This window comes from Ambystoma mexicanum, chromosome 5p (assembly GCF_040938575.1).
Source record: "Ambystoma mexicanum isolate Mex_15411 chromosome 5p, UKY_AmexF1_1, whole genome shotgun sequence".
Classification (NCBI taxonomy): Eukaryota; Metazoa; Chordata; class Amphibia; order Caudata; family Ambystomatidae; genus Ambystoma; species Ambystoma mexicanum.
The window spans coordinates 343,119,433-343,134,093 of NC_090930.1; positions in this window are offsets into that span (position 1 = coordinate 343,119,433).

The window sequence follows — 14,661 nt, forward strand, 5'->3', positions numbered from 1 at the left end:
CCTCATGGCCACCCACACCACACCCCACGCCACCCCAGCCAAAAGACCCAAACAAGTATTGCATCCACCCACAGAGAATTGGCCATTACATGATACAACCCGAATGGCAAGTATGTACATGAACACATGTCCGTCACACACACACAATGGGTGCAAGTGAATGTGAACACCCATATCATGACATGCATGAAACCAATGAGTGAATACCACACATCGAAGTATGAAACAAAAATGTATTGAACACAACATGAATGTAATGGAAAAAAAAAAATCAATAATGGGAATAAGAAATAAAATGCAGCATGTCCGGAAAAAAATAAAAAATATGAAATCAGAATCCAAAGAACTCCAAATGAAAATGTGTCCAAAAATATATGAAATCCATTGCCCCATGGTGGAATTAAAATAAAAATGAGAAACATCCACTGTTCAACTATATACAAATCACCAATCCAGCGTCCATGAGCCCAACAAAAGAAATGAAACCTACAAAAAAAACCTACCTAATAATGAACTATATACAAAAATGTGGTGCATTGTCCAAGCAGCCCAAAATAAACAAAAACAGAAAGGAAACCTAACACTATCTAACGATTTACAATGGCAGCGGGCTAGTCCGACAGCTCACTTATTGATGTCCCGGGCCAGGGCATCATCGAACTCCTGCTCAGTGTCCTGGAAGCGGTCCTCTTCCATGGCCCGAGGGTTCGCAGGGATGACGACATGTTCACCTACAACTCCCTGCGAATAGCCTCGAGGCACTCGGCCCGCCTCTGGGCCCTCCACATGGAGTTCTCCGCCCTGACCATTGTGAGCCGTGCCTCTTCCACCCATTGCCGCTCCGCATCTATGGTGTGGCCCAACCGCTGCCACACGGAAGATACTTGAAATCCGGGGTCCTCCTGTTCTATGGCGGATGCCTGCCCCTCCGATGTTGATGGCCCCGAGCCATCATTGCTCCCACCATGTTGCTGCTGCTGTACATGTGCCTGTGGCTGCGTCCTGGCTCTTGCTGCCTGCACGTTCTCCTCCGGCTGGCGTGCATTTGTCATGGTGGCCACCCCTGCTGGATGTCCGACTCCCGACTGTGGCAGGGATGTGTCCTCCACCAGCCTGGCCGCTGGATCAGGGGCAGCTCCACACGGTACCCAGGTGACACATGGGTAGGAAGATGGCATGGAGGCCGACTGGCGCGTAAGGGGTTCAGGTGAGAAGGGGGTCGCAAGAAGGTCCAGCACACGGAGGAATCCAGCACCGGTGACCCATCCCAGTAGGTCAACGTGGACAAAGAGGCATGCGAGACGACGTGCAGTCTCTCCACGAAAAGACTGCAGGTCACCTTGCATCCCCCGTTACGCAACGCTATCCCACTCAGGACAGGCTCAACACGGTCCTGGATAGCCACATCCGCAGGGAGAGGAAGGCCAGTTGTTGTGCGCTCATCCCCTGCCTGAAAACGGGTCTGTACGTAGGCATCCCTGCTGGTGCCAGATGATGCAGTGACAGGATCAGGGACAGGATTACACACAGGCACCTCTGCGGCAGCCTGTGCTGCCTCCTGTCCCTGCCCCTGCACTGCACCACTAGCACCAGTGTAATCCCCACCTCCAGACCCCGTGTGTGTCCCTTCCGCGGCCTCCTCCTCCACCAAAACTCCCACCAACCTGGATGACTCCGTGCAATCTTCCTCCGTTGGACCCTGTGGGGTCTCAGCTGCCCCTTCTGCTGCCGAGGAGTCCACCTTCGACCTCTGCCTCTTGGACCTACCCTCGGCAGCTGCAGCCTGGGATGCGGCACCGGACTCCTCACTCCCCGATGAGATGACAATCTGGGAGGGGAGCCGGGCCTTGCGTCTCTGGCTGGTGGTGCGATCCCTGCTGCTGTGCTCCACAGCACACTCTCCGTCCTCTTCATCAGTTGACGCTGCAGACAGGGAGAGATACAAAACAGACATCAGGGCACTGTAAAATGGACTGATACACACATGACAGTTGCACATGATGAGTGGCAGTGTCAAACTTCAGACATGGCATCACACTCCACGACACACATGTCATTTCAACTCACACACATGAGCATTTCCACAGCAATATTGCACCAGGCAGCAACATCCATAAACATACAACAGCATGAACAGCCAAAGGTGAGCCTGACATCACATGAAACACAGGGAGTGCACTAGACACACACACACGCCACCACACTTACATGCATGTCTACATCTCCTCCAACTGTTGCAGTGATGCGATCGCCATACATGTCACATCTGGCATTCAGCCTTCTACATATCAGTGTCACGTGCATCCATGTTGCATCACAGTTGCACACTTGTCAAATACACACACATGCACATGTACACAGTGCAGATACATGCACCAGGAACCAACATCCATGTGTGACACCACAACCATGCCAACGTACATACACAGAAATTCAAACATGTGTGCTACCACACCTGCATTTGCACAGCATGCTTACCAACACATACACCATCAATGTGTCTCACACCTAAGAGGACTCACATGTGGCAGCCTCATGCCCCTGTTCATACACATCCCTACATGGCCCTACAAAAACACATGTGCAACCTGCACACTACTGGCACACCACCACATGCACAGCGTCCAATCAGTATGTATGTAAACTTACCGCTCGACTCCAGATGGGTCTGCCTCTCAAGGACCTGGACGTGGAGTGCTGGGCATATTTGTTCCAGGATCCACATCTGGTGGTCGGACAGGTGGCCCCGACGCCCCTTGGCATCCGCTGCCTTCAAGAGGTGCCGGGCCTTGTTGAGGGTCCTGGACCTGAGGTCCTCCCAGCGCTTCTTGACATGGTGTAAGTCGCAGACTGCCACTCCCTCCGCGTTGATGGCAGTCACGATGTCCATCCAGATCCTGGTTAGTCCTTCATTGTCAGCGCGCAAACTTCCAAAGAGGGCATCATACTGCCCCAGGACTTGCTCCACCAGGACACCAACTTCCCTAGCACTGAAGCTGGTTGCCCTCTGCCTCTCTGGTGCCAGATGGTGTTGTGCCCGACATGGCAACCCCAGAGGCAGGAGTGGGTGGGCAAATGGGTCCTGGGGCTGGGCTGTGGAGCGATGGTATCCCAGTCCGGAGTCTTCGGTTCCAGCAGGGGTGGTCACAGCAACTGCACCCCTGGCTGACGTGCAGGCAGCAAATAGCAGGGCATGTGGGCAGTAGGCAGCAGCAGATGGCAGGTGGGAGCGTGCTCGGGGATCTGGGGGGCAGTAATTCGGCCTTCTGGGCAGGAGCATGGTCTTCCGTGTGGTCAGTTTGATACAGAGTGATTTGGCACGTGAAAATCTTGCACGTCGGGGTGTAATTCGAGGAAAGGCCCTTCGCGCGTAAGCCCGTCAGCACACGTACACGGTTTCATTGGACCAAAGGTCCTTAGCGCGTAAGTGCTTCTGTGATGTGACGCGCACGGGCGTTTCCATCAACACGGGTGCATGTTCACCGTACACGTCCAAAAACTGCACGTCCGAGTGTCAGCTCGTGTAATTGGAGGAAAGGGTCTTAGCGCGTACACGCGTAAGTGTCGCTGTAAATGTGCGCCACTTTAAAAGGTATGCGTAGGGCCCCATTCCCTTGTACGTGCTTTTCGTGGAGAGTGAGTGGGTGAATTCTGTACTTCTTGTCGGTTCACACGCGATTATTTCACAGCGTTTCACGTTCGTACTCCCTGTTACCTCTGACAGCGTTCTTTTGTTTTTGGGCCTGTTTCCTCAAACAGCGTTCACTTCTTCTTTTGTCCTGTCTCCTCAGACAGCGTACAGTTCTTCTTGTGGCGGGGGTGTTGCCTACGCGCACATGCGTGTTTTTTTCATGTTATTTTTCCAGGCAGACGGTGAGTTGCGCACGCATTTACCAACCGTGCTTGCCCCGTGTGTCGCGTACCCCTTCAGAGGTCATTGTAGGCTGCATGTAACACACAGTTGTTTTTGTGTTTCTGGGTGCCACAGCGTAGTGCGGGTTCATTTTTCCACTCACGTGGTCTACGAGGGGTTGCATGCACGTTACTTTTTGTTTTTGGGGTGCCTGTGCGTTGCGTGAACCGTCATCTTCCCCCAGGGGACACAGACAGCCTTGCTAGAGCACTAGGGTATGAATTCCATCTAGTACCCTACCCCTTTCACCCCAATTGCCCAGGACAATCATTTACTGCAACTCCCATACGCACAACAATATCAGTGCCATGGTTGGGAGGCGACCTAGTGGTAAGGGAGGCAAAGTTGGCTGACCTCCAAAAGGTGGGCGTGGTGGGCACGGTAGGGGACGTGGTCAGGATTTGCAGGGTGCCCCTAGACCCCCATGTGTGGAGGACCAATCAGGGACACCCATGCCCCCCCATGGTTGAGGGAAACGTGGCTGACACCATCCCAGCTCAGCCCTTGTTGGAGCAGCCCATTGTGGCACTTGACTCCCAGGTTGACTTCCAGGTCAGCAAGTCTAAGCCACGTGTGTCGGTGCAAGTTGGTGTCACCAGGCCACGTGGATCTGGGGCAGCGATGTCATCTGCTGCCCCAAGTAGGCAGGGTGGGGAGGCTGCAGGGGCAGCTGCAGCTCTATCCACCCCAGCTCTGAGACTCCCAGCCGGGACAGTGTCGGTCCTGGTCCATCAAACTGACGTTGCCCCTGCCAACATCACACTCAGGCAATGCCTGCACCAAGACCTATGGTCATTGTGCCTACGCACACTCCCAGTACCCAGTCCACCTGCGCTTCTGCCCCTACTGACCAGAGCGGCGCAAGCCACTCAGGCTCAGCTCCACCTTTGAAGAAGAGGAAGAAGGGTACTCTGGCACTACAGGCTGAGACCCCAGACACGGCTACACAGTCCGGCACATCAAGGAAGACTAGCTTTAATGACCCCAAACTTGATGCACTTGTGAGCTATGTGTCGGCACATAGCCGCGAAATGTTGGTGACTGCAGGGTGCAAGACCACACCTGGTCAACGTAGGGCACACTGGCAGACCATCGCGGACCGCATAAGTGCCCTTGGATTTGTGAGGCGCACAGCTGATGATTGCTACAAGCGGTGGAATTGTGAGCCGTGCCTCTTCCACCCATTGCCGCTCCGCATCTATGGTGTGGCCCAACCGCTGCCACACGGAAGACACTTGAAATCCGGGGTCCTCCTGTTCTATGGCGGATGCCTGCCCCTCCGATGTTGAAGGCCCCGAGCCATCATTGCTCCCACCATGTTGCTGCTGCTGTACATGTGCCTGTGGCTGCGTCCTGGCTCTTGCTGCCTGCACGTTCTCCTCCGGCTGGGGTGCATTTGTCATGGTGGCCACCCCTGCTGGATGTCTGACTCCCGACTGTGGCAGGCATGTGTCCTCACCAGCCTGGCCGCTGGATCAGGGGCAGCTCCACACGGTACCCAGGTGACACATGGGTAGGAAGATGGCATGGAGGCCGACTGGCGCGTAAGGAGTTCAGGTGAGAAGGGGGTCGCAAGAAGGTCCAGCACACGGAGGAATCCAGCACCGGTGACCCATCCCAGTAGGTCAACGTGGACAAAGAGGCATGCGAGACGACGTGCAGTCTCTCCACGAAAAGACTGCAGGTCACCTTGCATCCCCCGTTGACGCAACGCTATCCCACTCAGGACAGGCTCAACATGGTCCTGGATAGCCACATCCGCAGGGAGAGGAAGGCCAGTTGTTGTGCGCTCATCCCCTGCCTGAAAACGGGTCTGTACGTAGGCATCCCTGCTGGTGCCAGATGATGCAGTGACAGGATCAGGAACAGGATTACACACAGGCACCTCTGCGGCAGCCTGTGCTGCCTCCTGTCCCTGCCCCTGCACTGCACCACTAGCACCAGTGTAATCCCCACCTCCAGACCCCGTGTGTGTCCCTTCCGCGGCCTCCTCCTCCACCAAAACTCCCACCAACCTGGATGACTCCGTGCAATCTTCCTCCGTTGGACCCTGTGGGGTCTCAGCTGCCCCTTCTGCTGCCGAGGAGTCCACCTTCGACCTCTGCCTCTTGGACCTACCCTCGGCAGCTGCAGCCTGGGATGCGGCACCAGACTCCTCACTCCCCAATGAGATGACAATCTGGGAGGGGAGCCGGGCCTTGCGTCTCTGGCTGGTGGTGCGATCCCTGCCGCTGTGCTCCACAGCACACTCTCCGTCCTCTTCATCAGTTGACGCTGCAGACAGGGAGAGATACAAAACAGACATCAGGGCACTGTAAGTGGACTGATACACACATGACAGTTGCACATGATGAGTGGCAGTGTCAAACTTCAGACATGGCATCACACTCCGCGACACACATGTCATTTCAACTCACACACATGAGCATTTCCACAGCAATATTGCACCAGGCAGCAACATCCATACACATACAACAGCATGAACAGCCAAAGGTGAGCCTGACATCACATGAAACACAGGGAGTGCACTAGACACACACACACGCCACCACACTTACATGCATGTCTACATCTCCTCCAACTGTTGCAGTGATGCGATCGCCATACATGTCACATCTGGCATTCAGCCTTCTACATATCAGTGTCACGTGCATCCATGTTGCATCACAGTTGCACACATGTCAAATACACACACATGCACATGTACACAGTGCAGATACATGCACCAGGAACCAACATCCATGTGTGACACCACAACCATGCCAACGTACATACACAGAAATTCAAACATGTGTGCTACCACACCTGCATTTGCACAGCATGCTTACCAACACATACACCATCAATGTGTCTCACACCTAAGAGGACTCACATGTGGCAGCGTCATGCCCCTGTTCATACACATCCCTACATGGCCCTACAAAAACACATGTGCAACCTGCACACTACTGGCACACCACCACATGGACAGCATCCAATCAGTATGTATGTAAACTTACCGCTCGACTCCAGATGGGTCTGCCTCTCAAGGACCTGGACGTGGAGCGCTGGGCATATTTGTTCCAGGATCCACACCTGGTGGTCGGACAGGTGGCCCTGATGCCCCTTGGCATCCGCTGCCTTCAAGAGGTGCCGGGCCTTGTTGAGGGTCCTGGACCTGAGGTCCTCCCAGCGCTTCTTGACATGGTGTAAGTCGCAGACTGCCACCCCCTCCGCGTGGATGGCAGTCACGATGTCCATCCAGATCCTGGTTAGTCCTTCATTGTCAGCGCGCAAACTTCCAAAGAGGGCATCATACTGCCCCAGGACTTGCTCCACCAGGACACCAACTTCCCTGGCACTGAAGCTGGTTGCCCTCTGCCTCTCTGGTGCCAGATGGTGTTGTGCCCGACATGGCAACCCCAGAGGCAGGAGTGGGTGGGCAAATGGGTCCTGGGGCTGGGCTGTGGAGCGATGGTATCCCAGTCCGGAGTCTTCGGTTCCAGCAGGGGTGGTCACAGCAACTGCACCCCTGGCTGACGTGCATGCAGCAAATAGCAGGGCATGTGGGCAGTAGGCAGTGAGGCAGCAGCAGATGGCAGGTGGGAGCGTGCTCGGGGATCTGGGGGGCAGTAATTCGGCCTTCTGGGCAGGAGCGTGGTCTTCCGTGTGGTCAGTTTGATACAGAGTGATTTGGCACGTGAAAATCTTGCACGTCGGGGTGTAATTCGAGGAAAGGCCCTTCGCGCGTAAGCCCGTCAGCACACGTACACGGTTTCATTGGACCAAAGGCCCTTAGCGCGTAAGTGCTTCTGTGATGTGACGCGCGCGGGCGTTTCCATCAACACGGGTGCATGTTCACCGTACACGTCCAAAAACTGCACGTCCGAGTGTCAGCTCGTGTAATTGGAGGAAAGGGTCTTAGCGCGTACACGCGTAAGTGTCGCTGTAAATGTGCGCCACTTTAAAAGGTATGCGTAGGGCCCCATTCCCTTGTACGTGCTTTTCGTGGAGAGTGAGTGGGTGAATTCTGTACTTCTTGTCGGTTCACACGCGATTATTTCACAGCGTTTCAAGTTCGTACTCCCTGTTACCTCTGACAGCGTTCTTTTGTTTTTGGGCCTGTTTCCTCAAACAGCGTTCACTTCTTCTTTTGTCCTGTCTCCTCAGACAGCGTACAGTTCTTCTTGTGGCGGGGGTGTTGCCTACGCGCACATGCGTGTTTTTTTCATGTTATTTTTCCAGGCAGACGGTGAGTTGCGCACGCATTTACCAACCATGCTTGCCCCGTGTGTCGCGTACCCCTTCAGAGGTCATTGTAGGCTGCATGTAACACACAGTTGTTTTTGTGTTTCTGGGTGCCACAGCGTAGTGCGGGTTCATTTTTCCACTCACGTGGTCTACGAGGGGTTGCATGCACGTTACTTTTTGTTTTTGGGGTACCTGTGCATTGCGTGAACCGTCATCTTCCCCCAGGGGACACAGACAGCCTTGCTAGAGCACTAGGGTATGAATTCCATCTAGTACCCTACCCCTTTCACCCCAATTGCCCAGGACAATCATTTACTGCAACTCCCATACGCACAACAATATCAGTGCCATGGTTGGGAGGCGACCTAGTGGTAAGGGAGGCAAAGTTGGCCGACCTCCAAAAGATGGGCGTGGTGGGCACGGTAGGGGACGTGGTCAGGATTTGCAGGGTTCCCCTAGACCCCCATGTGTGGAGGACCAATCAGGGACACCCATGCCCCCCCATGGTTGAGGGAAACGTGGCTGACACCATCCCAGCTCAGCCCTTGTTGGAGCAGCCCATTGTGGCACTTGACTCCCAGGTTGACTTCCAGGTCAGCAAGTCTAAGCCACGTGTGTCGGTGCAAGTTGGTGTCACCAGGCCACGTGGATCTGGGGCAGCGATGTCATCTGCTGCCCCAAGTAGGCAGGGTGGGGAGGCGGCAGGGGCAGCTGCAGCTCTATCCACCCCAGCTCTGAGACTCCCAGCCGGGACAGTGTCGGTCCTGGTCCATCAAACTGACGTTGCCCCTGCCAACATCACACTCAGGCAATGCCTGCACCAAGACCTATGGTCATTGTGCCTACGCACACTCCCAGTACCCAGTCCACCTGCGCTTCTGCCCCTACTGACCAGAGCGGCGCAAGCCACTCAGGCTCAGCTCCACCTTTGAAGAAGAGGAAGAAGGGTACTCTGGCACTACAGGCTGAGACCCCAGACACGGCTACACAGTCCGGCACATCAAGGAAGATTAGCTTTAATGACCCCAAACTTGATGCACTTGTGAGCTATGTGTCGGCACATAGCCGCAAAATGTTGGTGACTGCAGGGTGCAAGACAACACCTGGTCAACGTAGGGCACACTGGCAGACCATCGCGGACCGCATAAGTGCCCTTGGATTTGTGAGGCGCACAGCTGATGATTGCTACAAGCGGTGGAATGACCTGAAATGCAGAGCAAAGAACAAGCTGGCCTCAAATCATGCCGCTACTCTGGTCACTGGCGGTGGGTCTCCACAAGAGGACAATGAACTCACTGAACATGAGTATGTTGCTGGGACCTTCGTCTCAGAGGAACAGATCCAAGGTGTGGGAGAACTACCTGATTACGACGCATTGCCTGGTGAATGTCCATGCGTGTGTGTGTAATCCATGTGTATGTTGTTTGGGTGACGGGTTCTGATTGAGTGCCAGGTGAGGGTGTGTACTCCTGAGTTTTATGGGTCACCCATTTGCTTCCTCCCATACATTCACATGCTTTGGATTTGGGTATGACTGTATCCGTTCTGCCCACAGTTGCCAATTAGGCCCACATTAGTGCACTTTACCTTAAACTGTCATCTTGCAACTACATTGCTCAGATTTTGTAAGTGTTCATTCAGGCTGATTGTTTCCACGCTCCCATTTTTTCTACGCATTATTCTGCCCTATTGCAACATATGTGATATGCTTCGGTCATTGTTTACAGCCCACACTGGGCCACTACTTTTACCTGGTTATGTTAATGATTACATCATTCAGGCCGACGGAGTATTGGGCTGCAGACATTTTTTATTAGGGCCTTTTTGCATGTGGAAGATGACATATGTTTCCTGTAATGTTAAAGTGACCAACCATTGATCAGCCCACAATGACTGTGTTATTGGACACTGCATGTGTTTCAGTTTGTGGCACATGCATATTTTGCAACACTATTGAGCATCAATCTTCGCATCATGTCGATGTGACATGGATGTGTGACAGTACTCATTCACTGGCATATTGCTGTAGTTTTGTAATTTACCGTGGCTATGCTACATGGCATCTGCGTGGTGGCATGTGTCATGTATGTGTATTGGACATGCCACTCACAGCCTGATGTGTGATGCCAATGTTACCCAACATGCTGCAAATGTGTTGCATTTCCATCTTGCTCTCCCCAGTGTCTGCCTTTTTGACTCCACTTCCAACTCTTTGACAATGCATGCATGGCAGGGTTATAGTCATGTGGGACATGTGTGAATCATGTACTGGATCTCTAGCTTGTCACGGTCTATGTGTGTGATATGGTGCTCATGCCTGTTTCCATTTGTTGTCTTTCATGTTTTTGCAGGTGATGACGCACTTGGTGCTGTTGAGGTTGAGGAGATGGTGCAGACCCAGGAGGAATCTCAGGCACGACCGGGCACCAGTGGGGGATGTGGTGTGGTGGTGGGTGAAAACCCAATGTTACTGCAGACCATACTGTCCAGGGGTGCCTCTGGGTGCACCTCCCCAGACCTCTATTCAGGTGCTAAGTCGGATGATGAGACTTATGTGCAGTCGCAGGTAAGTGTTTCTGGCAGGGACTCTGTTCTGTCCAACCCACCTGGACCAGGGGTAGAACCCTCTATGGGGATGTCAGTTTTGGTAGGTCCGCCTTTGGCGGTTATGGATGCAGGGTCTCACTCCACAGCATCTGATCATGTTCCTGGGCCAGCAGATCAGAGGGGGAATGCAGTCCTGCAGCCTCAGGCAGTGCCTGCAGAGCAAGGTGCAGATTGCCTTGCCCCAAACAGGTGTGGTGCCCGTTGACGCGGTGGCCGTGCCCCACCAGGATATACTGTATGGGAAAACTCCATGTACGGTATGGCAACTCAACAGACAGCATCAGTAGAAATGATGTCTCAGGCAATGGAGAGGATGGCCACTTCCATTATCCCCCCTGAAAGGCAGATGGAGCAACAACAGCAGACAACAGACTCCATTTACCAATCACACAGGAAAGACATGTTGGCGTCCAACAGGGACAGACGGGCGGCACTGGAGACTCTGCGCGAATCCATAACAATAAAGTCCCAGGGCCACAGGGAAGCCCTCAGGGTAGAACTGCATAACCTCAGGCAGACTCTGGTTGCACTTGAGGATTCCACTAATTTAAGGGCAGAACAGCAGCTGGAGCAGCTCACACGTTCGCTCTCAGCTGTGCTGCATGCAACACTTGAGGAGATCCAGGCATCACGCGAGGCCATGCATGCAGAAATGCAGGCAACCCGTGATGTGCTGCATGGGGATCTTCGCACTTTAATCCTCCAGAATAAGACCTTCCAGACCCGCATGCTTGCTGCCATGGAGGACCATACCAGGGCTTTGCGTGGGCTGCCTCCCATAGTGCCACCACCTCCTGATGGAGCAGCAGAGGATGAGCTGAACGACAGCAGTTCTCCCACAATGGCATGCTGTGCCGGCCATGAGCCCAAGGAGGTATTTTTTTTTTGCAACATCCACGCAGGTGGGTGTTGGTGCACACCCTGTCCTTGAACCTCCTGGGTGGCCTCCCACCCCCGGCCCCCACATGGCCATTTTTGATTTTTGATTTTTTTTTTTACAGAGTGTTGCCTTGTGTGTCTCCTGTGGGCATCCACTGTATTCCGGCTGGGCACATGCAGGCTTGTCCTGAGTTTGGGTTAGATGCTTGGGTTCGTGAGACGCACACCCCTCCTGCTTCCCGTTTCCATGGGCTTGCAAAGGGTGTGACCAAGTGACAGTGAATTACACAGTGACATTGGGCTCCCATGAGCTGTGTGGTCAGTCTGTAGTCAATACTGTGTAGACATCCCTAGTGGATATTGTTGTTGTATTGTACACTGCATGGTGTATTGATATGTGCTTGTGCATCCATGTCTTCCTCCTAATCTGCAGGTTCCTTCCTCATGTCTTCACAAGGCCGTCTACTTTGCAGATGCAGTTCATGTTGTATGCAGTACATTGAGACATTTGCGTGGCAGCAACACTCTACAGTTGTAAGGGGACGATGTGCTGGCGTATTCAGGTTGTAAGACTACCACTGCTTGAACTTAGTACTGTCATGTTTTTGCATTTTTCCATGGTGTGTTGCAGCATTGTGTTGGTGGTAAGTATTTGGTAATGTGTGCTGTTAGTTATACATTACTGGGAGCATATTGTGTGTGGGCAGTTTCCATTACATACAGTGTACTTTGTGACACTTGTGTCAGGTCTTGTGCATTGCTTTTTTTGCTTTCACATTGCATGACATGCCATGGTGTGTTTGGGGGTGGAGCTGTGGAGGGGTTGGGTGACAGGGCGCTGTTCTCATGTTGTATTGAGCAAGGGGGTAATGAATTTAGAAGCATAGATGTATGTCTTTGATGACACAGCATTGGTGGTGTTTGGGTAGGTAGGGATGCACACACTGGCCCTCATTACGACCCTGGCGGAAAGCGACTGACCGGAGCGCCACAGCGTAAATAGCGTTTCCGCCATTGCACGAAGGAGCAAAGTGCGGCCCATTCCGACCCATCGGGCACGAGCACCACGGCATGGCGGAAGTGCAAAGTCCGCGATGGCGGAAATGACCCCAAAACGGCCCACACCGCCGCCGTACGTCGCCCCAGGTACAATACCGCCACCCCTCTTAGCGGTCACCGCAGTGTGCGCCTACCGGAAAGTACGGTGGCCGGAAATATACGGAAACGGAAGTTAAAACATGGGCCCAGAACGGGAAACAACCCGGCGTACACCTATAAATACACTAAAACCACACAACCACTAAAATCACTACCCTGAAACACACCCCAACCCGTCAACCACCCTAGCGAAACCACGAATAATGGGAAAAGCAGCGAAGAAAGCGTGCGACCGCAAGCGGCAGGTCCACTTCTCCCGTGAGGAACTCACCGTGCTAACAGAGACCCTCCAGGAGAATGCTGCCGTCGTCTTCTGCACGCAAATGACCAGGACGGCACTTGTAAACAAGAAGGCCATATGGGCTCTGGTGGCACAGCGGGTAAGTGCGGTGGAGACCGCACCCCGCACCCCACAGCAATGCCGCAAGCGATGGGACGACCTGCGGATACGCGTCCGCAGCATACTCTCTGCCAACCGCAACATTGCCACAGCCACCGGGGGAGGTCCTGAATCACCCATCAAGTTGACCCCCTGGGAAGAAATCTGTGCCTCCACCATCGGAATGGAGAGCATAGAGGGAGTCGGAGGGATGGAGAAAGGAGTGCAGACATCCGAAGATACAGGTAGGTGGGCCAGGAAAAACAATGCCAAATCCACACAGTCCATCCATGTTAAGTACCATGCGTCCACATAGTGCAACAGAAACACATGTCCAGGAGAACGTCCACACACATCGGCCTGATAGCGCACGTTAAAACCCACAATAAATACATAAATAATTAAAAACCCCCAATACACGCACTACACGTGCAGCAGGCACACCCTAACTGCAGGCTGCCAAACAACTGCACCCTCACTCCACACACAAATCAAAGCACCTCCAAGGGCCCGGCCCAAATCACCCTCAGGTACCACCCCAATGCATGTGATACAATGCCATTCCAATTCCCACAGACCCACCAATAACCCTCGCCCTCCTCTACTCCACCACAGGGTCCGATCCAAACGACGAGCTACAGGACACCCCTACCAGCACACCTGCAAAGAGGGCCAAGACCAACGGCCAGAGACCCTCCACCTCAGCTGCACGCATCAAGACACGCCAGCAGCACAAATCAGGTGGCAGCACAGAGGAGGGAACATCAACAGGCACCCCAGCAGCCAGCATGCCCACAACACCACCACCACAGGTCCCCCCAATGGATGCCACAGAAGGCACTGCCTCCGGTGGCAGCAGCACCATAGGTGACACCCCATTGATGGCAGCATGCTCCGACACAGAAAACGGGGATGCCGAAGTCAGATCCATCCATGACCTGTCCCAATCCCCCTGTCTGTCCCATCCCGTACAACATGAGGATACCACGCAGGGGCACCCACAAGACGACGACTGGCCATCCCCCACAAGCCCTGTGGCAATGCAACATGAGGACAACAGCCCCTCTGTGACACCCCCGCAAATGGCCTTGGCCCAGCAGAGGCAACAGTCCCTCGACCAGTTGATCGAACAACAGCAGCAACTGGCCACGCTCCTCAAGGACCATGCTGATGAATGTGGGGGCACTAAGGCAGACATAGAAACATCAACTGAGACACTTAGGGCACAAATCGAGAGTAGCACCGAGAGCCTGAGAGTCCAAATCGAGAGTAGCACCGAGAGCCTGAGAGTCCAAATGGAGAGAAGCACCGAGAGCCTCAGGGGGGAACTGCATGCGACGGCCAAGGACGTATGTGCCGAACTTGCCGCAGTGCGCCGTGTGCTCACTGAGCTCTCGCAAACCCTTAGGGACATGCATGGACGTGAGCAGGCAGACACATCATCCGTTGCAAGCTCCGTCCAGGGCAGCCCCCAACGTAGATCTGGAAGGAACCT